Source organism: Anser cygnoides, chromosome 7, assembly GCF_040182565.1.
Source record: "Anser cygnoides isolate HZ-2024a breed goose chromosome 7, Taihu_goose_T2T_genome, whole genome shotgun sequence".
NCBI lineage: Eukaryota > Metazoa > Chordata > Aves > Anseriformes > Anatidae > Anser > Anser cygnoides.
In genome coordinates, this window is record NC_089879.1 from 28,142,682 (window position 1) to 28,170,042 (window position 27,361).

At 37.9% G+C, this 27,361-nt stretch overlaps 1 long non-coding RNA gene across 1 annotated transcript in view; it reads right to left on the reverse strand.

The window, feature by feature from the left end:
- The window catches only part of LOC106031493 (uncharacterized), a 62,967-nt gene that overhangs the window by 12,806 nt on the left and 22,800 nt on the right, over nucleotides 1-27,361 (reverse strand). The window contains exons 5-8 of the long non-coding RNA XR_001204319.3: nucleotides 26,597-26,747; nucleotides 13,862-13,928; nucleotides 12,900-13,014; nucleotides 11,451-11,541 (exon numbers count right to left, since the gene is read on the reverse strand). This is a non-coding gene — a long non-coding RNA (uncharacterized lncRNA). The remainder of the gene's footprint in view (nucleotides 1-11,450; nucleotides 11,542-12,899; nucleotides 13,015-13,861; nucleotides 13,929-26,596; nucleotides 26,748-27,361) is intronic.

Below are 27,361 nucleotides of genomic sequence, written 5' to 3' on the forward strand. Positions count from 1 at the left end.
TCTGAAATGTGCTAAACATTCCTGGAACTCTCACAGGCGTCACTGATTTCACAAATAACAAGTTATGCTAATTGCCTTAAATGCAATGAGGGACAGATGTATTGGTTCTGAAGGGTACAAACATTCAATGGTGCTGAGATACCTCACACACTTTGATCATACTGCTTCTTGAGATCTGGTTTTAGCCCATGGAATCCACCCCTCCAGGATGTCAAACCTAAATATTTGGTTTCATTTTGTTTTTATTAAAGTCACGTGAAAATTAGAACCAGCGTTTACGTGTATTTGTATATACTAGGACAATATTTGTAGTCTTATCATATATGGACAAAAAAATCACTGCAAATTATGGAAAGAAACCTCTGCTTTTGCAGACAGATTATGTGATTTCTTTCTTCTATGTTCGTTGCTCACATGATAAACCTCTCTTTGTCTCCTTCTTTCCTTTTTTCATCCCTCTCTCCCACTGTTCCTTCCCACGAATTGTAGTTCTGTTGATCTGGAGTACTTTTCTCTGCTTTCCAACATCTCTATTGTATACACTTCTTCATTACCTACTGTTTGTTCCAGTCCACCAAAAGCTTAATTAGTATTTTAAAGCATCTTAGGCTGGTCAAAAAAAAAAAAAAAAAAAAGGGAAAGATGGAAAGATTTTCACAAAGAATTAATTATGTTAAAAAAAATCCGGATCTATTGCATGTGCATGCCTCAAAATAAGCAAGTAAAATGCATTCCAAGAAATATATTATCTGATATGTCACACAGCTGACTCTGAAAAAGAATCAGAAGTACAAATGCTTTTTAAGCATACTGTGAGGACTGTGCAAATGTAAAACTATAGTAAATTCAAGGATTTTCAGCAAGAACAAAAAGTTTCAATATTCTTTTCTTCCTAATACAAAATCTGGTATTTAATATGGTCCTCTATCAAAATGTTATATTCTGTAAAAGGGACTACTCATGCTCACCACCCATGAAATCCAGTACTCTCATAAGACCTGTAACTAGAATAAGATAGTTACATGAAGAAATGATTAGCTTCTGTGAACTGGAAGTTGTCAGTGTTCACAATAGCTCTGGTATAATCAAGGGTGTGTCTGGACAGAAGTACGATCACTAAAGTATCTCCTTGAAAAACAGCTCTTCTTGGTGAATAATTGAGGAGAGTATGTACAAATGTGGGGATCCACTGAATTATTTAAGAATTTGAATACATCAAACTACAGTTGTTCAGAACATTTCAAACAGATGCTGAGTGTTTAGAAAGGAAAACGTGCTTACAAGCATCCTGAGAAACAAAACTGCAAGGTATAGTGAGACTTGAATGAACTGGGTTCTCACACGCAGAGTCCTCTGGGCTAAATTTTAATACCTTTACACAACATTTTAACTTGAAAGAGATTGTTCAAACATTCAAGAGATTTTAAGGATTGTCTTCCTCTGTGATGCACAGAAAATTCTGATTTCAGAGGCATCTGTTCAGCATCATCCTTACAAAGCCTGATTCTGTGTATATATCATGTAAATTCCAATTAGCAATACAAAGGATAGACAAACCCTATTCTACAGACTTTTTTCCCCTATTGAGAAAAGACCAGGTCTTCAGCCCAAGTTCATGTAAGAACAATTAGAGATGTAGTGTTCAATTTCTTTCTGGATAGGTGCCTCTTAATAGGTGCCCTTTAATTTCCCTTTTTCACTCTATTTCAGGAACTGCAAATTCCATGAAATCTACATTTAGAAATACAGTAATTGTCTGACAATCCACAATGGTTTTTAAAGAATTACTCTGTCCTATTCTTCTAAAAAGATTCACATTCTTAATGAGCAGAACATCTGGAACAATTTGCCTAAAACAGTGATGTAATTCCTAATGACAACAACTCTTATCCTGAACAGTCTGATAAAGATCACTGTAATATTCTCACTAAGCTTGGTTCTGTTCTCATTTTAAATTGTAAAAAGCAGAGTATAATGCAACGAAGTGGTACTGTGACACAGGCCACAAAAATTTTTATCCAGGAAGGTTTATAAACACTGGGAAAATTATTCAAATACAAATGTTTCCAAGATGAGTCAATCATGCAGAACAGTTGCTACTTAGCCTAGTGGGCAGAAGGGAAGACTTGGGTAAATTCCTACGATTTTCCACAAATATTTCTTTTACTCTAAACTGTTACAGAAGTTTAGTTTGTTCTTTCATTCCTCAATCACCTTCACCTTGGAACAGCTGTATGTAATGAATTAGTTCTTGAAAGACAGTAACACTGAAAATATGACGGCAAATAATTTCCCCTGGGAAATTATTATTTCCCCTGAGCATAAAATATTTGTGTAAAGTGAAATGAAAATTCAACATAAGCATTCATATGAATGCCCAAGGAGAGATTTAGCCACTGTGATAGTTTTTACCTTTTCACTCCTCACCAAAGAACAGAGTAAGAGATTTCCATTAAAATAAAGCTACATATGAAGTACATTTTGCCCATGGGAAATAGGGGAAAGTACATCTTTTATGCTCTTTATTTACAGGTACTTGACACTGTTTTGGGGATGCACGAGGCTTACTACAACAGTGTTATGTACTGTTTCCGGGGTGTAAGATACGTCATTTAGAGGAGACCAGCACTGAACGCACAGGCACCATTCCAGCCATTTCAAGGATTCTGTTTCTCAGCAATGTGCTGAAAAAGCTGAGGCATCTCTTCAAAGTGTAAGCACAAGTTCACAAAAGGACTGGAGTCATTCCCATACCCTAAGATCTTTCTGAGCATTTGGTAATACTTTGCTTCTAGCAAATCTAATGGTTCTTATCCAACAATCAGAAATCCAGTTAAACGCAATTCACATAGATGCCACTTGGCCCAAAAGACTGACCACGAATCATGGAGTTCATGAGGAAATAAAACCTTTACATCTTGTATTCCATCAAAAGGTGCAGTCCTTAAATCCAGAACCAAGGAAATAGCAGCCTCACATGAGTGCAGTTTCAGCTGCATTTAAGTATTCCAAGATATGGTCCCAAGTAGCCTCTATCGAGGCATGTTTCTTAAGCCATTTAGGAAGTGAGACATGACTGGACATTTTGTGGCTCCACAAAGGCAGCTGCAACAAGACTGACATTAAACTACTTTGGTTGTAAGACTGAAAGCAAATTCACATTTCAGCAACTGTAATCTGTTGTAATACTCACTGTGCCTACTTAAAAGCTATTACAAAAGCCAGGGTTATGATGGCATTGATGTAGGTATCTCAAGCAAAGAGAGACTAGGCATTGTGCCATCAGATCTCTTCAACAAAGATACTCATAAACTCATTGGATCATATTTTGCCTGAAAGTTAGAGCAGTTTTCCAGCAAAGAACTGCCCAGAGCTACCCTACTGTTTAAAAAGATGAGATCTGAGGTCTGACCAGCTTCTGTCAATACAGTAATAAAACAATCTATATACTAACAAAGCAATAGATGAGATGCTATTGCTCAAGGTGCTTTAGACAAAGGATTCTTATACTTTCTTTTGCTCTTTAACAGAGTTCAATTTACTGTGCAACATAAATCTTTTTTAATGTATAAAATCCATAAAATCTTATTATAAATTTTTAATTTATTCGTTTATAAAAGGACTCTTTTCACTAAAAGAGGCATTTGGGACATTAGTCTGGGCCCTCTCAAAGACTGGCAGTGTACCGAATGCAAATTTTTCCATCCAAATGAGACATAGTATGGGAACTTCTGGACAATATGTTCATTAAAGGCTTTCTGACATTTTACATATAACTCCCTTCTTTGCAGTCCTATATATCCCAGGAAGGTCAGGAAACCTTTAGTCAAGACTGCTGAAGAAGCTGGTAAACTCTTTAAATTCCCCTAAAACCAAATCACTGTGCGTAATACATTCAAAGGGCATTTCTTAAGTTCACTAAGTATTTGCGCAGACAGACAGGGCTCTGTCCATCAGGCAGTACAAAGAATAAACAGTAATTCTCATGCCTGGTAATTTTTAATGACACGTTTGTGATTTTACTTACAACTCTGTATGGAAGCAGTGCAAAAGACAGCCTCAATACCCTCCTCCCTGAAATGATAATGACCTCACTCATGTGCTCTAGACACTGGTTCTGAGAAAGAGTTATTGAAGGGTTAGATATTTATCTTGAAATTATATTCAACTTTTATCATACCACACTTGGTATGATAAAACCTGTCTCCCTGCATACACAAAAGGAGGTGCCCTATCAATGAATCACGGTTGTGTAGTGCAGAGGGTATCTGGAGAGGGACAGGCTAAAGAGCAAAACCACCTTCTCAATTCCAGAAACGTACATCTTGTTAGAAGGTCAGAGACTGGAAAAAAAGCAAATTTGCTCCACCACAAGCCTTCTGATGGGAAGGACTACCTTAGAAAGTAAGGCAGACTTGAAAGTCATCTTGGCTGAAATTCAGAGATAATGGACATTTTCCCTGTATTTTCTCTGTATTGGTTCATAGCTGTTTTTTGCCTGCCTCCTGTTTAGGCTTTATTTTTTTTTAATTTTGAAAGTGCCTGTGGCCCACTTTTCAGCCTTCCCAGGGCAAGTGAGGTCTGTCCAGGTACTTTTCCATTAGTAAAAAGAAACATTTGCTGTCTCCTAGGTGCTTAGCTTTGACAGCAAGAGGGGAGGGTAGAGCAGATGATGTGTACCTCATTTCTATTAATAGCGACATAGCCTGATTGTCATTCAATGGAGAAATCACCTTTCAGGAGAAAACTGCTGGGCTGATGCAAAGTTAGAAATACTGATAAGGAAAATATCTTATATGTCTCCAGCCTCGTTCAACATTAAATCAGTCGTGGGTGGTCCTTGTCCAAGGTTAGGAAACAACATTGTGTGCAGTTTGGGTTTTGTAAATCCCATTTTCAGAACTGTCCTCTGAACAGTCTTCCTTTTTTCAGCCACTGTCCTGCAAACATGCTTTAGCCAGTGATGCACAGATATACAAATTTTCTATTGGACGTGTGCTTTGTAAAGTGCAGCATACTTAACAGGTCCGCAAGTGTTGCATCCCAAAGACACACACATGGTCACTCCTTAGAACAGCCAGTGACAGCATTTGGGGAACATACGGGGCAAAAATGGGTGTTGAGGCCTCAGTACTGAATTGGGAACATCCATACAAACTGATGTGAGCTCAAAGTGTGCTACAGCATTCTTGTAGCATTGTTCTCTTTGGATCCTCTTAGGCATCTTCTCCTTGCTTCAGACTTCTCCACTGTTACTCTTCTGTACCCAAAACCCTGCCTGTGCCCGTTTCCTCAGCACAGCCACCAACTAACAGTGCTCCTGCTTACATGAGAGCTATCCAGGATCAATGACTCTGTCATTCCTGGTCTGGGAGCTGACTGGGACCACCTCACTCCCTAGCATCCCTTGGGCTCACTCACTCTCCCCAAGGCTGGCAGCTGTACTCCAGGGGCTGGGCTCTGCTCTCTGACATGTCTCACCTTTAACAATGGCACGAGTTGCTGTTTAGGGAAGGGTAAGCTAGGTAATTATGCAGGTTTACTTTGCCAGCTCAAGACTATTTTGGCTTTAGTCTCTTGCTGTGTTAAAGCTACTTTTATGTGTGTGGTTTGCTGTGTTTTGCAATCCTAGACATGCAATAGAGACTCGATATATGCTCCAGAGCTGTCTGTTGCTTTTCATAGATACTTACTTTCTACACAATTTTGCCATCTGACTTGTTGTTATTGAAATGAAAAGCACATAAATGCTTCCTAAGAAATACTTATGATTTGTATACTGCTCTTTAAAATTCTAATCCAAAAAGTTAACACTGACTTTATGCAAAATGCCACATTTACATTTAATAACAGCATCCTGAATAAATATTTGGAAAAACTTCAGTTTTTTAATTAAACCTGTTATGAATGAAAGAGCAGATAAATAATGCATACAATAATAAACTTTCCTTAGTCAATTCACCCTTTTGGCAGCACATTTAGTTTGTGGTTCTATAAATATTTTAAAATAGGTAACATTTGAGCATGATCCTTATTTTTCTGGTTATTTGTTGACTGCGTATATGTACACACAGAGTTCTTCAGATCAGCTGATTCCCCCATCTGTTCATTGCTGCCAGGAAAGGAAGACTTAATATTTTATTAATCATGAGCAAACCATAACACAAGCACTACAAACCCAGATTCAGAGAGACCAAGCTTAGTAACAGAGCAGGCATCCTAATTTCAGAGGACCTCACAAAAGGACTCCAGCATTCTGACTCGGTGATCAAACTTCAGTACTCCAGATGGATGACATCCCTGATATAACAACCTAAAAAATCCTTATACCTAAACTCTTCCCTGTAACAACCCAAATACAAACAATTCTTCTGTCTCACTGGCCAAACTAACTAAAACATTTATATTCTTTTTCACACAGAAGAGGTAGTCTGGTCTGCTACTGGAGGCCCATTTTTATTTTTCTTCACTGCCTGGTTAAAAGCTATGCTCCCATACCATCTGCCCCAGACCTGGCCATACAAAACAGGTATTCCTGCCCATGGAGTTCCCACTGCAGTTCTTCACTCTGCCCAGGCAGAAGACCACCTGTCCTGGGGCTGAAGTCTGAACTGGTACAGAATTATATGAGCCACAGAGTATGCTGTTACTTCGTCACTGCCCTGATTTTCAGAATGGTGCCTCGTGGATTAGAAAGCCATATTAATGATCTCTGTCTCTGTTTCTGAGCCATCTGTGGCCTTGCCTGCCACCCTCCAGCGTCAGCTGTGTCTTGCCTAAACAATTAAATTGATAGAAGAAGAAAAGGAGCCAGAAGAGCAAGGAGAAAGAGGTCCTCAACGTTTCTCTAAGGTACACCAAATAGCAGCAAATGTGCCAAAATCCCACTGGCTGTGGCTGTCATTGGTCTGTACAGCCAAAGGGAAGACTGATTTGCAGAAACAGCAACTGTAATGAGCTCAAAGGTGGAAAATATTCTGGGTATTGTGGTGCCTCTTCAGCTCTGGGAACAATAACTGAACACAAAACACAGAAGGATGCTCACTGCTGAACCAGAGATACAAATGAGCAGTACTCCCATCATGTTCAGAGCACAGCACGGAGCCAGCTTCTCTGACCCAGCTTTTCCTGCTTAACTTTCCACAGAATGTATAAACAACAAGAAATAACAGACAATGTTTCAACTTGGGTAAAAATGGTGCAGGCCCATAGCAATTACGTTGAAATACCTTATGAGTAAGTATATTCCCAGCAGAAGTAGAGGTCAGTTTACAGACACACACACAACTTCCCCCACACAGGAACAAACAAAAGACAATCCAACAGTATATGCTAACATTCAAGAAATGATGCAAGAAAATATTAATTTTGTTTCATTGCCAGTTGTAACAGGAATACATTGTATTTTGCATTACTTTATTGCACAATGAAAAATTAACTGGTCCAACCAAAAGGAAATACTTTATACAATAAAATTCCTAGTACGTTTAATTGGTACAATCTTACCATTAAACACCCTTAAGAAGCAAAGATCCAGCCCCAAGATTTTAGGATATTCTATTTTCTTGACAATTAATTTTTTTAGTACTTTTTTGAATTTGCTTTATCAAATCTCCACAAGAAAGTGCACATTTTTTTTTGTAGAAGATGCTTACTAACTTCTTTTTTCCACCATCTAAAGCTGGTGTTGTACTTGTAGTGATACTTGTAAATTATAACCATACTGGAGAAAGTTTTCCTTCTAGGTGATCAGGGAGAAGTCCTTGCTCTGCCTGCTTTGTGTCACCATGCACTGAACCGCAACTACACCAGCTCCACAGCTGTACAAACCAGGCTTGTTACTACAGATCAACCTCTACACATTAGAGTTGTTTAAAACTGTGTTTTTCCACCATTTGTATTTCTGTGGAAACATTATTTTTTCTTTCTAACAATTTTGGCATCTTTCTATAATTTCAGCATAACAATCTAAGTTTGTTGTCACATTTTTTCTTCCCTCATTCTTTTTTGTGCTCTACTCACTGCTATGTCTGCTGAGGACAGTGGAAGTTGCAGGGCAGAGGAGGAAAGAGCAAAGTGTAGAAAAGAAAAGTGAAGAGGAAACAATAATAAAAATTCTTGGGTTTGTGATTGCTTTTTTTTTTTTTTGTGAAAATAAGATATCAATAGCCTTAGCCAAGATTTTTGTTCCTGTCATTGCCCTCAGCCTGGCTCCAGTTCACAATGTGTTATACTAACTTCTCATACTCTACTAGTTCTTTGGCACTATGTTATGAGGGTTTTGTCCAAATACAGTGATGGCTTGGTCCTGAGGGGGGAATTCCTAGATGCTACATTAAAACAAATAAATGATAATAACTGAGAATGTGTCCCAACATAAAGAACCTTATTATTCACAGTTTTCTTTCTTTTTTTTTTTTTTTCTTTCTCAAACTACCAAAGGAATTGAGGTGTGGTATTAGAAATTAAAAATTATTTCTTTACACTGCAAATGCAATCCTCTAAAATTAAAGTCTTCAGTGATGGATATACAAGCTTGAAGAATCTCTTCTAAAGCTTCATTCTGACATATTTAAATCATGGTGCAACTGAAATCAGCTGCAAAACTTCCTTGTACTTCAATAGGACTAAAAGTTCTCTCTGAGTATCTAATCAGTTTTCTTTATACTGTCATTTTTCCTGTTCCTACCATGAATACTATAGCAATTTATCTGCACAGCCTTCTCCATAGTTTTTCAGCTTCAAGAGCATTTCCTGATTCAATTTAGCTCATAAACAACTGTATTTTTTTTATTCTTCACATATATTTCAAAAATTGAACAATTTTCACAAATGGACCCTATTTCAGTTAAATTCATTCTACCAGTAGTAAAAGCAGACAGATTTTCCTCAAGATAAAATGTATAATACTTTTGTTTCCAAAGCTGATTATAGCTAGTGTTTTTCTGCATATCATTATAAAGATTGAAGTAGCATCTTCTTCTGAGCACAACTCAGAAAATGAATTCAGATTCTGAACCCACTCCTTTTTCTCCAAAACACACTAATGTTCTTTTAGAATTGTGGGGTTTTTTCCCTCCCACTTAATGTTCAAATTCATTCATTATTTCTGCCAAGTATAAGAAAGCATTAATAAGAAATAATAGCAGAATTATGTGGTAAATCTCAGCTGCTGCTGTTTATTATAAGCTAAAATGGTTTTAGCACGTAGTATTTAGTCATTATGTTGCAGAATGCTACATATAATTTCATCTAAAGAACTGAACTCGCCTTTTGTGGTAACTTGTTTTGCAGTATCTAGAATGATAGCACACCATGGACTTATTTGCTCATTGAGTCACTGGAGGGAGCTAAGTAAACACTTACATCAGTTATGGTGAAATAGAATTAGTAGCAAGAGCACACAAAAACAGATTCCAAACTGCTTGTTCCAAACAACAGTCCAGAAATACCGTAAAGCCTTGAAAGGTTTGACAAGTATGAAATAATACATAGTTAGTTTAAATATTTAGAAAGAAGAATACAGATGGTGCTGCTCACTAGAGAGATATTTCTTAAGTGAATCAGCAGCTTGGAACAAATTCAGTATGGTAGATGTTCAAATTAGGAAAATCTACTTACACTCATGCAATGGCATTGTGAAAAATCAGCTGGTTTCTCTGGTATGTTTGCATAATGGATGTCTGCAGCAAACTTCAAATTCCTGTCTGTTCATTTAACTTATATCTATATACTCTCTGTATTTAAAATACTTGAACATTTTGTATTAAACCAACAAAATACCAGGGAAATTCATTAGCAAACTGAGCAGAACTTCAATAATTTGTGAGAAGTTACTCCCAGAATACTGTGGAAGAGAGGAAGCTAATAATGCCCCCAGCAACAAGGGTGTTCATATTGACAAAGAGTCAAATTATCACACTGCCCAACACAGGTTAACCCAACACAAGAAAGCAACAGTAAAATGGACTGCAAGGTCCAGGTGAGTAAAGGGAAAGAAATCTCAAATTCCTAGGGGAAATATATTTAACAGCTTGAAATAATAGAGCTGGATATGAAAATGCTTTATACCCTGGACACATAGTGTACCATGCTGACTTATAACCTGCAATAAACTGAGATCGTCCTGCGTGGTTTCACTGCATGTGAGAAGACAGCATTAATTACAAATGCCTTTCCTCCCATGAAAAACACATCGATCAGCATTTCCAGAAAAAGTTTAAGTCCCACAGTTTTGGTTTCATGCACCCATGCCATGTTATTAGAGACATATTGAATGAGATGAACTGTTGGCATAAGGGAGTGTAGTATCACTCTGATTTACACTAGTGAAACATCTGGCCCACTGCTATACTGGATAAAAATTTTATTGTTGAAATCACAGAAGGTAAAACATAACAGCAGAGGATGCAGAGTGCTATCCAAATTGAAAGTGTCCACGGCCAGTATGAGCCTAAAGCAGCCATCAGATGGCAAAAATATCCTGTCACTGCTGATTTGACCTATGTGAAAGCCTCTCTTAATCACTACTAATTTCCTGAGTCAGCAAGTTCACTTAATGCCTGGCATTAACCACACAGATTTACAACTCAGTGCAATATTTGTGAACCAAGAGAAAACTGAGATTGATAGATTATTAAAGAGGATTGTCCCAAAACTGAAAAAATAAATAAATAAAAAATAAAAAAAAATAGAAAATAAAAACAGACACACAAACCCTGTGAAAACAATTGTAAACAATGGCAGGATTTTGACTTAGGGCTTTAGTCCAAGATAAAAAACATCTAATCTAAGCAGGGAAAACAATTACTTAGGGTTATCTATGTGACAGCTACATGTCCATTACCACTCTGCTAAATATCAAAGCTCTAGCAGTCCTTCCTCACTATCCCTGTAAGTTCAAAATCAGCTTTGCCATTTATAACACATGGCATTTTACTAAGGCACCCAATTGGGAGATATTTTTAGACTACAGAGGAGAGATTTGTTGGTTAATAACCCTGTAGCATTCCTGTATTATGTTGGTAGAAGAGTCGCTGACCAAAGTAACAGTTCTAACACCAGTTTACTGTCAAATCCTCGTTCTTTGTTGTATTCATCACCTTCAACCAACAGCTTCTAAACAGCTGAAAGTTCAGAAGTCTGTAAAAGTAAACTGCCTGTGTGCAATGTCTTACATAAAGTTCAGTCAAAGATCACAAGGTTAGGAACAGATGAAGCAAAAATTTTTACTGTGGAAAAAGACAATACCTAATCAGGCCTATGGATTTGATCTGCTGTGTGTGTGTATATATTTAAAATCATTCTCTTACCTGCTGGTGCACATTTTTGTCTGGCTTCATTGACATGCTTGTAGGAATATGTTACTTATTACAATCAGTGGGCATTTTGCTTTAATAACATATACAAGGCATTGGCTCACATCACTCTGTCACAGAAGAGCTACTCACATAAATGAACTCTTGAGGATAGGTTGTCAGGAGAGGGCCCACAGCTTCAGGAACATAAATTTACTTTGTTTTGCTCATTAGCGTTGCTGACCTAGAGAACAGAAAGATAATTATTAGGTGTTTTCAACACCATTTCCTAATGAAATTAGCTTGTCATATCAGTAGCAGAAAGCAAGCACTGCAGTACAGGTACAGTCCCCATATCTTCCCACTGAAGCAGAGTGAGTAGTACAGATTCAGCACATTTTTAATACAGGTTATATTGTTCATGCAATTTTGCTTTTGCATTGTGCAGATTATCTCATGCCTCATTCATTAGCCAAAGCAATTAAAGTACAGTCAGACATAAGATTTATATTTTCATATTCACTCTTTGTGTGATTCATTTTGAGATAATTAAAATAATTTTTCAGTGAAGCTGTCACAGCATAATGAAAAATGTTATGGATATATAAACAAGACTTGCAAACATTTTATGAGACTCTTTTTTTTCAAGGGGGAGGGATCCACAACAGCTTTAAAAGATCAAAGAGGATTCCTGAGGTGAAGAATGAACTGTAACAGAATTTTTAAAAGGTAGCATACAATTACTTGAAAATAATTACTTTCCCAGAAAACAAGTAGATGAGAAAAACATTAGCCAATTAAAATAATTCCATGGTTTTTCCTCTCATTTTCTTTGTAGAGTTATTACTGTACCTGTCTACATAGACGCAGAATAGACAATATGAAACAGTACACATCATTTCCTGTACTCGCTTCTTTAATCTTCTGTGATTGAGAATGTATATCTGGACACAGTCCAGACAGGCTTCTGGCAATCAGAGCAGTGAAGAGACCTGATGTACCTTGTTAATTCTCTTAAGGCTAAATCCCACAGTCCTTGCTCAGGCAAAACTCTCATTGAGAGTTTTATTTAGGTTAGATTTTGAACCATTAACCTTAACATCTTGAATTCATGGTTCTTTCATCCATACTTTTCCCCCTCTAAATAAAGTATCAGGTTTACTTCATATACTGATGCAAAAAGATATTACACTGTACATCTAATGTCACATGTCATCCTGCCACTGGGGAACAGCATTTGAGAAAACCTTTTCATGAGTTATGGCACAGTTAAACTGATGTGAACATACTGAAATAGAAGATGGGCATTAGATCATTCACATCCCCTTTTTGCAAGCAGATATGTACAGGAAAACCACTGAATCCACATACAGCACCAATTACATGACTAACTGCAGGAATGGAGAGGTTCGCTCTAGCACAAACTTCTTGAGTTTTGTCCCATTTCATTTACTGCCTTTTCCTCTGGGGACTGATTTATATTTTACTAGTTTTCCTTAAGTCATCCTGAGTTCTTCAGCAATCTGGAATTTTGTAACTCTTTGTGGTTACTTAGAATCCAACACAAGTACTTTGGGGGTGACGTTCATTTAAAGAATATACCTCAAAGATCTCTCTTGTTCCTTCTAATATTGGCTCTGGAACTCCTCCCCAGGGAATCAGCAGAGATCTTGCTATGTCAGTCTGTTTTCTCAATATCCCTACTAATTTTATTTACCTGTTAAATTAAAAACAGTAAACCAAATAAATAGATAAATAAATCCACCCAAACCAAAAATACAGCAAAGACTAAGTGATTCAGCTCTATTGGCTTTATTAATATCAAATGCACCATTCAAAATCATTCAAGGCTTATTTTATCTTCAGTATATTCTGTCCCTTGATGTTTGTGAAGTTCTTTCCTGTAACTCTGTCTGCAAGTTCTTGCATGACCTGAATCACTACAATCTCCATATTCCTTATCCTTTATGGCTAGCATAATCTCCTCTGTTTGCTGGACTTTTTACCACAGGCCCTGCTTCAGTCTTCACTATGTACTTTGCTAAACTGCAGGCCTTGAAAGTATCCTATAGGATAATATAACAGATAGATAACTAAATGCTGACAGGTGGCTGCAACAGGCATTGGATTTATTTTAAGGTTCATCATGTCCCTTCTCTATCTTCTTTGCTTTTATATTTCCACCTATTTATGTGTCTTTACTTCTGTTACTGCAGAGAAACACGTTTTCTGCTTGGAAATGAATGCCATCAAAGACACAGCGTAGATAAAGTTATTTGCACAAGCTTTGAGCTGGATGGTCCAAAGACCACTATTAATGACCCAACAGCAGGAATTTCTACACATTAAGAGCAAAACCGTCATGCTGTACAGACATACCCTAAGTAGTCACTTTTAATGACAGACATTCTTGAACCCAATGGCCTGCTCCTTACAGAGCACACTAGAACAGCCTGAGAGATTACCAGTAAGATAACTATTTACTTCAGACGAGAAAATTATCTAAAATCAGTTATTCTTACCTTCTGTAACCAACAAATATTCCTCTCTTGAGTATTTCTTACCTGGAACCAGCTACCAAAAGCAGTTTGATGACTATTCTAAAAAGTGTTTGATGCTGTGTAATTTTCTCTGGGGGAAAGAAAATTAATTAATTAATTAAATTGTCCACTACTTTTGTTTTTTAATACTAATACCAAAGTGACCTGTGTGAATAAGAGTGTAAGACTGAATAAAGTTGGAATTTGAAAAAATAAAATAAAATAAAATAACAACAACAAAACCTTTCTGTCTAACACTTTTGCAGTAGGTAACCACTTAAAAGGAACCAGACCACTCAGTTCACAGCACTGTTCTATTTGAAGTCTTTCTGATGTTGAAACTAATTATCCATCTAGCTAGGTGGGCTGGTATCGGAGCTAGAAAAACAGCTTGAAAAAAAAGAAATCAACAAATTGAGGTTTAGAGGTTTAGATTCACACCTTAATAAGAAGCCACAAATAATCATGACCCTTCACTTTGTTTTATAACCATTCATTGCTGTTCTGTTGGATAATATATGGGTTATTTTTAGATAATAGTTCATGAAGAAAATGTCCTGGTGTTGTGGTTTAACCCAGCCGGCAGCTAAACACCACACAACCGTTCGCTCACCCTCCCCCCTCCCTCTCTGGGATGGGGGAGAGAAATGGGAAAGTGAAGCCTGTGAGTTGAGATAAAGACAGTTTATTGAGACAGGAAAATAATAATAACAATAATAATAATAATGATAATAGTGCTACTAATAATAATGTGTACGAAACAAGTGATGCACAATGCAATTGCTCACCACCCGCTGATCGATGCCCAGCCTATCCCCGAGCAGCTGGCCCCCCGACCCTGGCCAGCCACCCCTATATATTGTTTAGCATGACGTCAGATGGTATGGAATACCCCTTTGGGCCAGTTTGGGTCAACTGTCTTGGGTCTGTCCCCTCCCAGCTCCTGCTGCACCCCCAGCCTGCTCGCTGGCAGGACAGAGCGAGAAGCTGAAAAGTCCTTGGCTTGGTGTAAGCGCTGCTCTGCAACAATTAAAACATCAGCATGTTATTATCACTCTTCTCATCCTAATCCAAAACATAGCACCCTACCAGCTACTAGGAGGAATATTAATTCTGTCCTAACTGAAACCAGGACACCTGGGTAGTAAATAATACAATTTTTTTAATTTCCTTAATAGAAGAATTAAAGTTCAAAGTAGCAGCCAGAGCCCTGACAAATGTTGGGACTGTTGTATCTGGTAACCGAAAGCCTTACCCTTCCTTCAAAACCAGTAAAGATTTTAAAGGAAGAAATTGGTGGTGGAAATGCTCAAGATTTAAGTTAGTAGAGATGCAGTTTCCCCTGGAAACAGTGTTTTGGCCATACCTTCCATCTGTTCCCTAAACAGAGCGAAAAACTGTAACGCTAAAAGGAGGTTTCTATTAGTACAATCATATTCAGAGCTGGTATTTGCCAGCATGAAAAATGTGTCTTAGAGAACATAGGGGATAAGAAGCTCTGTCCCCTCGCAGAAAAGAATGAGAGAAATTCACAGAAAAGAATAGAAAAGAAAAAATGTCATACAAGCAATCTTGACTCCTGTTTTTTCACTATTCTCCTGCCAGAGACATTTACACTCTCACCTTAACTGTAGGTTTCTCATTGATACATAAGCTTGCTTTGAACCTCTCCCTTTCATGCAAATGTCCTTGCTGCTCACAAGGATGAACTCACATAGTTACAGGTCTTGCTTTCCAATGAAGAACAACATTGTGCAAAATATCCACAGGCTCCAAATGCCCACAGGTGAAATACTCCTCTTCTAAACACAATTCCTTGGCAACCCAGCCCAGCTACCATTTGGAAGACACGCATTATGAGTTAGGGTGTCATCCACCTTACCCCGTGCTCACCCTTTAATCATCCACCACTGCACAGACAGGTCTGTCCTAACAACCTCCTTTCTGTCACTTCCCCCCTCCTCATTCAGAGCCCTCACAGAACCTTATTTCTGCCAAGCCATCTGCAAGGGCAAGCTAACTAAATCCCCTCAGCAGAGCCAGGAACTTGAGCAAAAGATGCAGCAGAAATGGGGAACTAATAATGAAACTGCTAGCAAGGAGAATGTTTTACATACATGGCATCGGAATATGCCAGTAGAATTGGAACTGCAGAAGCAACACAAACATGAAGAACAATTAAGAAACCAAAGTTCTTTGGCAAGCTATTTCACATTTGTAGCCTATTTTTCTTTACAAGGAAGTTAAAATTGCCCTTTGAAAATTCCCTACAAGTGGAGAAGAGTTAAGTGTGGAAAAAATGACTTTAAAAAAATGCCCTCCTTATTTATCCACAAGATATAACAACATTTAGCAGTAAAAAGTTACTTAAAATTTCTACTATGTGCATTTTCCTATCAACTTTCTTTGAAGTATCGGCTGTCCCACACAGTACTTTTGATATGTTATTTAACCTGGGAAAACTAAATCCACATTTGGATTTTCAAGCAAACATAAAATGTAATTTAAATTGAAATAATCCAGTTCCCACTTTCCTTTTTCTGGCCATAGTTTAGACATGTGATTATTTTTTGTATTTCTTCTTCTCCTGAGTCTAATCTGACATTTTCTTCCAGCACACACAATTTAAGTCCTAAAGAAAGCCAGAAGCAAAATTTCTGGTTGGTAGAAACACACTGAAGTGAAGGGGAATTTACCCCGTGTGTATAAAGATCTGAAGGAATAGAAGCTGTAACTTAAAAAAATACCAGAGAAGTTGAAGCTCTTTAAACACAAAGATGAGGTGCAGAAGTTTGCTTTATATGTGCAAATTAATGAGCTTTGGTAGGTAATCCTGATTTACTGCTTTGGATCTGTCATCTACCATACAGAATACCCTTGCAGCCTTGCTCCTTTTACAGTTACAAAAGGAGCTAGACCTACTATAGACAGATTTTAGCAAAAGAGAAGTGAATCTACAAAATACAAATTTGAAAAATAAAAAGCATTCTTCATTGAAAGATAAACGCATAAGCCTCCTACACGAAAAGATTTATGTGAACCTGACTACTGGGACACTTAGTTTAAAATTAGTTGTTACACGAGTAGTATAATTAATGAACTGGTTTTCTTATACATTTGTCCCCTACTGTCATGACCCAATTCTTACAGCAGTATTTCCAGCTGCATTCTGCAGAAGACAGCTAGAAAGCAGAGTTATAGCTAATCTGACAGTGCACGAATGCTAATTGGATGGTCAGGCACATTTCAACAGATCAGCTACAACCAAATGTTTCATATAACGCTGGAGTCCTCTCGGGGGATCTTCATTTGGTTCTCTTCTAGTCACATGCCAATTCTCCTAAATCATGTACCCACTTAAACACCTCTGTGAGTTCTATTCCCCTTTCAGATTTCACTGAAATTAACCCCTGGCTTCAAAAACATATGGAAGTACGGGCAGAACTGACAGAGAGAGAACCACTACAATCGTGCAAGTATTTTCCTTGGGCACCAGACTTACAAATAAAATAACAGCTGGAAATACCTCAGAGTCCCTGTTACTATTAAAAAAAAAAAAAAAAAAAAACCACTTAATTTAGAAAGCCAATCATTTTTCCTTTATCATACTTACATGTGAGAACAGCAAACCGAGAATTTAAAAGGAAATGCTTGTGCTGTTATTGCCACAGTATGTCCTCTGCCTGAGGATAAGCTGAAGAGCACAGCCTTGTCACATCAGGAGTCAACCAGCTGTAAAGTTTCAAAGTCTTCATAGGTTTTGAAACAGGGACTGCAACAGGATCAATTACCTTCCAGAGCAGAGTTGGTGGGCAATATGGCAAACGTTGTATTTTATTTTATTTTATTTAAAGGTTAAAGCATTAAAGAGATGTAGGACTGGAGAACAAATGACTACTGAGGAAACTTTGAAGCAGCTGGGTCTTATTAGTCTTTCTGAGCATTTTATAACACTGAAGGCCAAACCAGATACTCTTCATCAGCAAGGCAACTACATGGAGAGAAACATCATGAGTTCTAACTGACATTTCCCTCAGTGGACAGAATTTGGAGGTCTAGGTTTCTTCTTTGCCCCTGACAAGGATTTAACAGAAGACTGTATGGATTAATCTGAAGTGCAGGATAGTGTACTTCCCATTTCCACCCTGGAAATGGTGAGGACCTCAGAAGAATTTCTTAAGTTATTGGTCCATCAAGCAGGTCCTATGAAGTGAGTAGAGACACTTTATTTTCTTTCCAGAAAGAGAATTGCTTTGTTTGTGAAAAGCTTTAGTTGCTCTGAAGTCCTAAACTACATAGTTTCCTAACACACTAGATTTTCTTCCAAGTCAGATAATCACAGTTTGGAGGAGGCATGTGTTTCGGAGCAAGGGCTGGTTGGGGAGCACGAATGCAGAGATACTTAGTTTTTGTCTTGGATTAAAGAGAATACAATGGCACTTGCCCTCCATTTAGCTTAAGTCCATATTTCATCCAGCTAAGCAACATGATCAGAACTCAAGGCTGCAGCTGCCAGCACCGACACAAAATAATAGGGTAAAATAATTTAATATATCCAAACACTGAGTAATATCTTGGAAAAAGGTAATGTAGGAGTTGTGCCACCCTGTGGAACAACTAAGAAGAAAATACTATATACAGAAAGTTCTACAGTGTTCAAGCTGCAAAGTAGTTTCCATGATATCATTCAGACCATGGTTGTTAATTCAACCCTATTATTTATGGTTCTTCCATAATTCAGTGGGAGCTGACCATACTTCTTTGCCAAAGTAGAGATAAAAAGATTCTAAGCAGTACACAGAAGGCTGGTTTATAGGATGTTGATCTTTTGCCTTATTCTGTGTCTTCCATGAGTGCATATAGATCTGCTTTCTGAAAGGTTCCCTTGTAATAAATCAAAATGTTCGGCTTCAGACATGTAACTTGTCTCTTGCTATTTGGAAATATATTCATTTCTACAGAGTATGTCTACAAAAGATTAATTGGGCCTGCCACTAAGAAGTTAATGAATAAAGACTACAGATGAGCTCTGGTCTCAGCAAAGAGCTGTAATTTTACTATACAAAGAGCAAAGCAACCTCAGTCCCCATATCCAACAATAAAACTAGCATGGGGAGACTAACCAGGAAACATCATTAAGGATGTCTAGCAAGATCAACCTAAGGAGGTGCATTTCAAACAAAAGTGTCTAACCTTGCAGCAAGAGCTGATGTAAGATGTACTTAATATGTAGCTGTGGTAAAAAAGTCTTTTCTTCTCCTACTACTCATGAACACATCCCCTACCCTGTCCATTTTGAGAAAATGGTTTGAAAAAATATACCTGATAAAGCAATTATAAATCTCTTAAAATTTCTTACACGCAATTTCAGGTACAAGCAAACTGTGATTCTCTTTAGGCCTCCTCTCTGTAAACTGAAGGATCAGGATGATATAAGCGAAGCTGCAGCACAGGAAAAATGTCTTCAGTGTTGCATGGGTTATCAAAATGGGAGCCAGCCAACACCTTGGCATGAGCCAAAGGCAGCATTTAGAATCCTCCACTGTGGCGAAGATAAAAAGCTAGAACTCCTTTCTCCAATGTCAATTTCTGACATTACTTTTCAGGTAACCCTCTGAGACTTAGTGATGAACAGGATGGGACAGTCTTGCTTAAATAATGCCAGGTCTTTGTGTATTTTAAAAGGTCTCCAAACACAATGCCAAAACACAAGTCATTCCCAGGTACAGAGGAACACTAGGCCTTTGCTCAGAACCCTTGAGAAGCAAGTTAAATTATCTTATTCTTGGTACATTAAACAAGTCACCAATATGCCATGTGACCTTTTAGTTGCAAATCCCTTTTCAAGACTACCTTTTCTTGCATTCATTTTTCAGCATGTTCTCAGAAAGCAGGTGTTTGTCTTGATTTTCTTATAATTTGACAGTCATCACAAACCACAGGATAAATAGAGCATGTCTATTAAGAACAAAGGCAATGTGAATGTGTTGCTTAAATATTTGGTGTCAAATATGGGACCACTACCTAGCTTCAAAAACTGTGAATGTTTTGCATTCTAGAGGCTTTCCCTAAACACATGTAAGCCTTGCATGCATTTACATGCACACATCCACCAACACAGATGGCAAAAACGTATCAAGAAAAACATTCAAACACATGCAAACATTCTTTTGAATGAAAGCATTGGCCTGATTTAAAGAGCATATTTAAAGAGGGACAGCTTCCCCTCTTTCTGTGTAATAAGGATCCTGTCATAACAAGAGGACCAGGCACAGAGATGAAGAGAACTCAGCACCTGTTCTTCTCAGCTTCTTCATTGTCTATGCAAGACAAGTAAGAAACAGCAAAAGGATCATGATGATAAATACACTGTTGGTGACAACTGTTTTATTCTTGTACTTTTATCTACGTGATGATTTCAAGGCTGCTGAGACCTCAAGTAGCTTTCCAAATCATGTCCACGACTAAAGAAATCTGAAGATTTTTAAAATTCAGAAGTATAGACCGTTTTTAAATTTAATTTTACTTTACAATTATGAGTTTGAACATAAGAAGTATATACTTTCAGGGAAGAGATTTTCTTAGCAGACTCACTGGAAATATTGAAGATTGCAAATGCAAGTGAACAAAGACAAAAAGAATTTGGTTTGAGCAATCCACATGTAATTTACATGAGAAGCTATTGCATTTATGGACAAGTTAGAAGTTTGTATTTGTAAATAGATAGTTATGCCTCTCACTTCTGAGCTAAGACAGACAAAATGTTGGCAAAAATAATGTGCTACTAATCCATTCATGAGACACTACCTTCATTTCCAGTGTCACTTCTACAGGTTTCAAGGTGCATCTTTCATCTTCTTATACAGTATCTTAAAAGTTTTGCATTTATTTGTTTCAAAAAATGACCACTCAAAGCTGCATGTTACCAGAATATTCAAGTGTCTGTGTACTAACTCTAATGAACCCTGCCAATTTTGCAGCCAGCAAAAATGGATTTTTCTGTTTACATGGTATTAGCTAAGTGAAGCTGTTGGTCTGACTCAGATGTTTTGAATTATTACCTTGTAAGAGAGTTACAAGTCTCAATTCATGGAGCTGATATTCCAGAAAACAACTAGCATAGACTCCAGGCCAAGGGCTCACATTTGTGTAGATGGTCTTTTTGGAGAAGAGGCCAACAAGAAACAGTCAGATAGCAATGACCGTCTTAGAAAGAATATGCTGGAGATAGCTGGACTGTAGAACTTTCTCGGGGAACATCCTCTTCAATTCCTTCATTGAGCGTTACTTGGGATGATACAATCAAATTTTGCTCTAATGTTTCATATCTGTGACAGAGGGATATTTGGGTGACTACTCAAGAATCTCCCATTTTTATTTACCCAGTTCAAAATGTTACTGGTCTTACTGACTTATTAAGGCAGTGCTACATGGTTCTGACTAAATGACTTGGAGCTCAGCAGTCAGAACGGCTTTCTGTGATCTGCTAGTCTCTTCCTCCAGTAACTGCCAGTCACACTCCTCTTTATCTCAGCCCTTGAGGAGTGAAGAGATGGTTGGATGAATTTAACATCTTAAAGTGTGTTTATGCACTGGAGCATGCTTATGTCAATCTGACATGGTGAGCTGGTGGAAGAGTGCAGCTGGTTTAGCAATCACAACAAAATAATCTTTCAAGCCAATCATGCTGTTCCTCCAGGCTTCTGTTTCCAGAGGATCCTAACTGGATGGTTTGCAACAAAAACAAAGCAAATGTGCATTGCCAGAAAGCTAAGCAGAACACCTTAATGTGGGTCAGCATATCCACCACCTCATGACAGAGCTGGGGCTCTCACTGCTTGAAGGCATGTACCCTTTTGTCTACCAGTTACTGTGATTAGTTATTCTACCTTGTGCCATGATCCTGATTTTCCTCCAGTGTCCAGTTGTGTTTCTGCATTTTCCTTTGAGCACCTGGGAGAAGGAAGGGGTAGAAAAACCCCTTTAAAAGTAAAGGTTGGAGTGAAATATTATGAAAAAATATTTATTTTCTCAGATCTGCCAGGCCAGATGAATGGATGAATAGCCACTGTCACTCCTGCTAGAACTGTATGGCATCCCATCGCCAACCACTGGCATGGATAATTAAGGCAGTACTCCTGCACCTACATAAATTGTGATAGAATTATACCCTGGGCTCATTTAACTATGGTTTTACATAAAATTAAGCATATCTTTCAGTCTTTTTAGGGTTGGGGGTGAAATTACAACCTTAGATTTTTAATTTGTTTTTCCCCTGTTATAAATGCATACACCAGAAAGAACACAGACTTTCAGATCTGAAATTCACCTGGCAATACTATCAGCTGAAGACTAAACATGATTCTGCTTGAAAGCTGACTAGCTTTTACATTTCTTTACTTCTATTTGTGTAAGGTAGGAAAACATATCTGTCCCAAGGCTCCTTATACACTAAGAACAAAAAACAAACACAGCAGCTGCCCTTTATCAGAGAAGGAGAAATAACTCCTTTATTTCAGCCAGTGATTTACACAATAATCATGGATTCTTTTTTTTTTTCCTCACATTATACGGAGGCTTAACTTACTCTGCACTTTCAAGTACTTTGAGGATCCCCTTGAAAAGACAGCTGATATTTGCTGTAAAATACTGATATATAGAAAATAGTAGGGGTGGGGATCATATCTTAAAAGTAGCTTTCATTTTACTGTGGAAAGAGATGGTTCTTGAACTGGAGGATAATGTATCTTTCTCTTTTAGTCCAGGTATACTTGCTACCTATCTATGCTCTCCTGTGGTCTCAGTCCTCCAAGGTATGTAGTGCTGTTTTCAGGAAGAGGCTAGACTAGATGACCCATGGGACTTCTTCTGATCGCCATATCTGTGACTCTGTGTCTCATTTCTATCATATTCTTTGCCCTCTGCACCTTACCCAACTTTTATAGCACCTGTTTAATTTTTAAATTGTCCTAGACCAATTTTCTTTGTGTGCAACTACTGTCAGCTAGCTGGCATGTCCACCTGTGCCAACATGCCATAAACTGACACTTCAGTAAAAGCAGAAGCAGCAATCCACGCTAAGACTTGACAGAAGAGCAGGAGGCACCCGTAGAAAATCGAGGCACCATGAGATCTCTACAAGGCCAAACAAAAAGTAAGCCCTGCTGTAGTTCAGGAGGGACCTTACACAATCCACCTGCCCTTCCTAGCAAGAACCTAAGGAATGATATAACAACAGCCAGCCAATATTAAGACATCATGAAGTAACTAAGGTCAAGAGACATCTATGATCACATCTGTTATGATGATAAACTGTCTAACTAGAATAATCTCACTTAGCTAAATGTGTCTGTGCCATGAAAACTGATCTGACAGCAATCCCAGATACTGTCAAGAACCTCACCATTAGGCTGTGCAATAAAAAATGTTACTTAGCAGTCACTGTCCTCCCTGCTCCAGAGGTGACCAGTGTAAATCAAGAGCTTGCTATATCACAGATGAGCTGAGTGACTTTAATGAGAAATATCATCCTTACGGATTACTGCTCCCTTGCCACATCCTGTCAGCAGTTCTTCAGAAAATTATTCTACCATTCCCAATTGCAAAGAAACAGATGGCACATGGAGGGAACCTCTATGATGTGTAGTCTCTTAGTAAAACAAGAACAAATAAATAAAAGGCCAACACTAATCTTGTCTTCTACAAAAATGCTGCTTAACTAGGCTATATTTATTTTCAATTTAGCAGTTATATAGGACAGTTATTGTTTGATCTGCATTTAGTTGATTCCTACAATAGCTGCCTAAGCAGTATACACTGTTTCACAATGTGGAATATCAACAACAAAACCATCTACTGTAAAGCACAGAAACAGGTTAAGGAATATTTACTAGGAATTCACGATTTTCCTTAGAATTTCAAGTATCTGAACAAATATCAGGGCATATATATTTTAGTCATAATTTATATATAGGCACACTGGGTCTATACACATGAAATCCCCACAAGAGATAACAAATACCCAGTAAAACACATTTATAACATCTCACGCTAGTGCGATGAATCTTAACCTTTAAGAATTAATGTGAAGTGTTATAAAAAATAAATATCTGAGTAGTGGTGAATGGATACAAAACTTATTCTTCATTTCCATGGTTCTCAGCTATCTAACAGTAAAAAAGAAGAAAACCTTTTCCTGAAGGCCGGAGTTACACACAAACTTGCAAACAGCATCTATGGTACCTTACAGATGGAGAATGAGCAGAGAAATATTTTTTCCCATTAAGGTATTCTAGGAAAGTTCAGTTCAATTCCTGCATATAAATACAGAGATGGCACCCTTAGAGAAAGTAATTCATTCAAGCATGCTTGGCACAGTGTTCAATAATCTTTACTTCTGCAAGTGATAGCCAAGTAAAGCCACTGAGTAAAGCAACTGTACAGATATATAACTCCTGAACATACTAGTAAAGCCATCAAAAATTTGCCACATTTAGTTCCTGGAGCTGTTTCTATATTAGTATGCAATTTGTTCAGTCAAATCACAATGCTGTGGAAGGAGACTGGGTACTGTTTATAGGTCAAGGAGTAATTCAGATGCCCTAGGAACCTGCACCATTTGACTATTATGTGGCTGGTCTTTGGTTGTTCTGCTAAACTCTACACTCATGCAATCAAAGCAAATCAAGTATTTATTCATTCTCATAGACTTTCACTGCTTCTCAAAGAACTCTCTGCTGGAGATCATAAAGTGAAGATAAATATCTGATTTCTCTGTTAGTGGAAAATTAAAATATTGAGGAGACTTTTGCACAAAGGATCCTGAGTTCCCAGTCCCACTATGCATGTGTCCTGGACAGGTGCAGCCAACAACTTCCAGCCAACACAGCTGTCACTGGAAGAGTTCAGGTTCCCCAAGCAGTGGCAAGAAAAGCACAACAACAAAAAAGAAACAAAGAATGTAAGAAACAAAAGCCTCCACTGGGATACAAAGACCTGTCTGAAGTCTGCCTGAACAGGGTTTATCTCACTGGCAGTGCCATGAAGCCACTAAACTACGCATACCACCATGAGTACCTGTTGGCAGACTGAGTAAATGTTTGCTGTGTGCACACAATGAACAGCTTTGATGCTACCTTTCATGTTTCTTAAGTTTTAAATAAAGTAATTACATCCAGTCTTGTCTTCCATATGTCATAATCTATTACTTTTCACCTAAATACAGCGCTGTTGACACCTTCAGCAAATCAGAAAAAAACTTTATTCTGGTGGTGGTTAAGATGACCAATCTGTACCTTCTCCTTTTATTTTATGCTGGCTACATGGTAGCTGCTATGATGCAAACAACCACTTACCTTGGAAAACTAAATGGAGAGAACATGACTCACAAGCTCTGATACAGGTTGTTAGTCGTGGCTGCAAGACCATGGTTTTGTGCTACAATAAGCTCTGACTCCTGCTACTCCCATTATGCCCAGGAGTTTTTAATGATGTTATATGGGAACAATCAGTTGTGAATGAGAACTAGGTGCCCTGTACCGTGATATTATCTGCTGTACTATGGTGCATTTTTACAGATGCTCATACGTTTCCTGGAGCAACTGAGCAAACAAAATTAGAGCTGTGATCAAATTTGCTGCTTGCAAATGTAGCTGCCCCATTTCTAAGCCATGTAGGATTGTCTGAATGCACAAGGCAAAAAGGATAGTTGGATATTTTACAACACCGTCATCCCACTTTCAGCCAGAAATTCTCCAGCCACGGTTCTTAAGGCTGCCATAGTTACAGTTCATATCATTTTCAGTCAAGGAGATGGATCTGATGACTTATCAATGTCCCTATCAAGTCTATCTTTTATTTTCTGCAGTCTGTGTAGGCAACAAGAGACAGCAAGCAATTATACAGCCTTCATGAACCTGGCATGAGACTGCTGCCCATCAGACTACAAAGACTCAGTTACGTAACGCTTTAAGACAAGCATACCTTAAGCATGAATGGGTACTCTGAAAAGTAAGGACTGGCAGTGGTTTGTAAATCCTAAACTGTAAGATTTTATTACTAATGGTTTACCACTCCAGATTCTCCAGAATCTGCACAATCTTCATCAGCATAAGACAGATCTACACTGTATTTGGGGGATGAGTTCCAACTTGAGCCCAGTCCTGAGCTTAAGCTCCTCTCCAACCCGTATCATTTCAGTGAGCTCCAAGGTGTGCTGTGTCCTATTCTACCCTGGAGGATAGCCTAGATGTACACCTTCCTACAGTGTGAATGAAGAGGCACACTATGCCCAGTCCCATTTCTCCTATCTATCCTTGCTGCACTGTGAAATCATCACTGGCAAGCACCTGAGTCTACCACAGACGTCTTCAGAAAAGAGCTGGTGGGGTTTTAAATGCTTTCAATGCTTCAGCTACTTTTATAATTTTATGGCCTTGAAACACTAAGTCACAAGCATTTTACATGTAGCAATATGGATAAAAATAGCCAGATGTGCTTTTTACCTTCCTCCTTGATTTGATATATATAATGTTTGTAAATAATGACTGTAAGAGTCAAAGATAACTTAATATGGTGTCTGAAATAAGCATCCCATCTCTATACTGATGACAACGATGTGTGTTGTTTTTTTGTCTAAATATTTTCCAGAAGGCATCCAGACTTGATTAAATATCCCAAGCGGTAGAGAAGTCATCACTTTACTTAGTATTTTTACTATAATTGGCTCACTCTCACTTTTAAAGTTTGTTTCCAGCTTACCAAGTCACTGATTCTTCCATCTTTCCTCATCAGACTTCGACAAAGATGGTGGATAACAACAGCTACAGTGTCACCATTATCTTCTACTGTCAGCAGATCAGAGAATATATATGTATACATTTATCTTCCCGGAGTAGGGTCTTGCTGAAGACTTCCGTATTTTAATGGAAATATTTGTTACCAAAAAAAATTGCAGTAAGAGTTAAAGATCTTATTTTTGCCAACAGATATTTATGACATAAAAAGTATTAGTGGCCACTGTATTTATATAAGCTGTCATGTTTCACAAATTCTGAAGTGTAAAATAACTAATATGTATGTGTGTGTATATGAATGTAAATATATACTTATATTTCATCCATATATATGAATGTAAATATATGAAAAAATGTATCAGTTGCATGATAAAGGCCTGATTCTGCAGACACTTAAAACTTTCTGCTCAACTTTACCCTTTTTAAACAGGACCCTGGATTAGAAGAAAAGTGCATTAGATCAAGTACCCCTGTAGCTCTTTGGGGGCTATGAGCAGATTAGGATCCTTTGGCCACTGGTCTAATTTATTAAATCCTCCCAAACACAGCAAACATTACTTAAACAATACACAACCGAAGTTGATATTTCTGCAGACTTCACTGTCTTGTCTGACCGAGGTCACTGGGTAAGCATTAAAAATGAAAACCTGACAAAGGTTTATGTATATACAATGAAAATCTGCTTATTCCAGTAGTTCTTAACTTGTTTGCATTGCTGCTTTAACACATT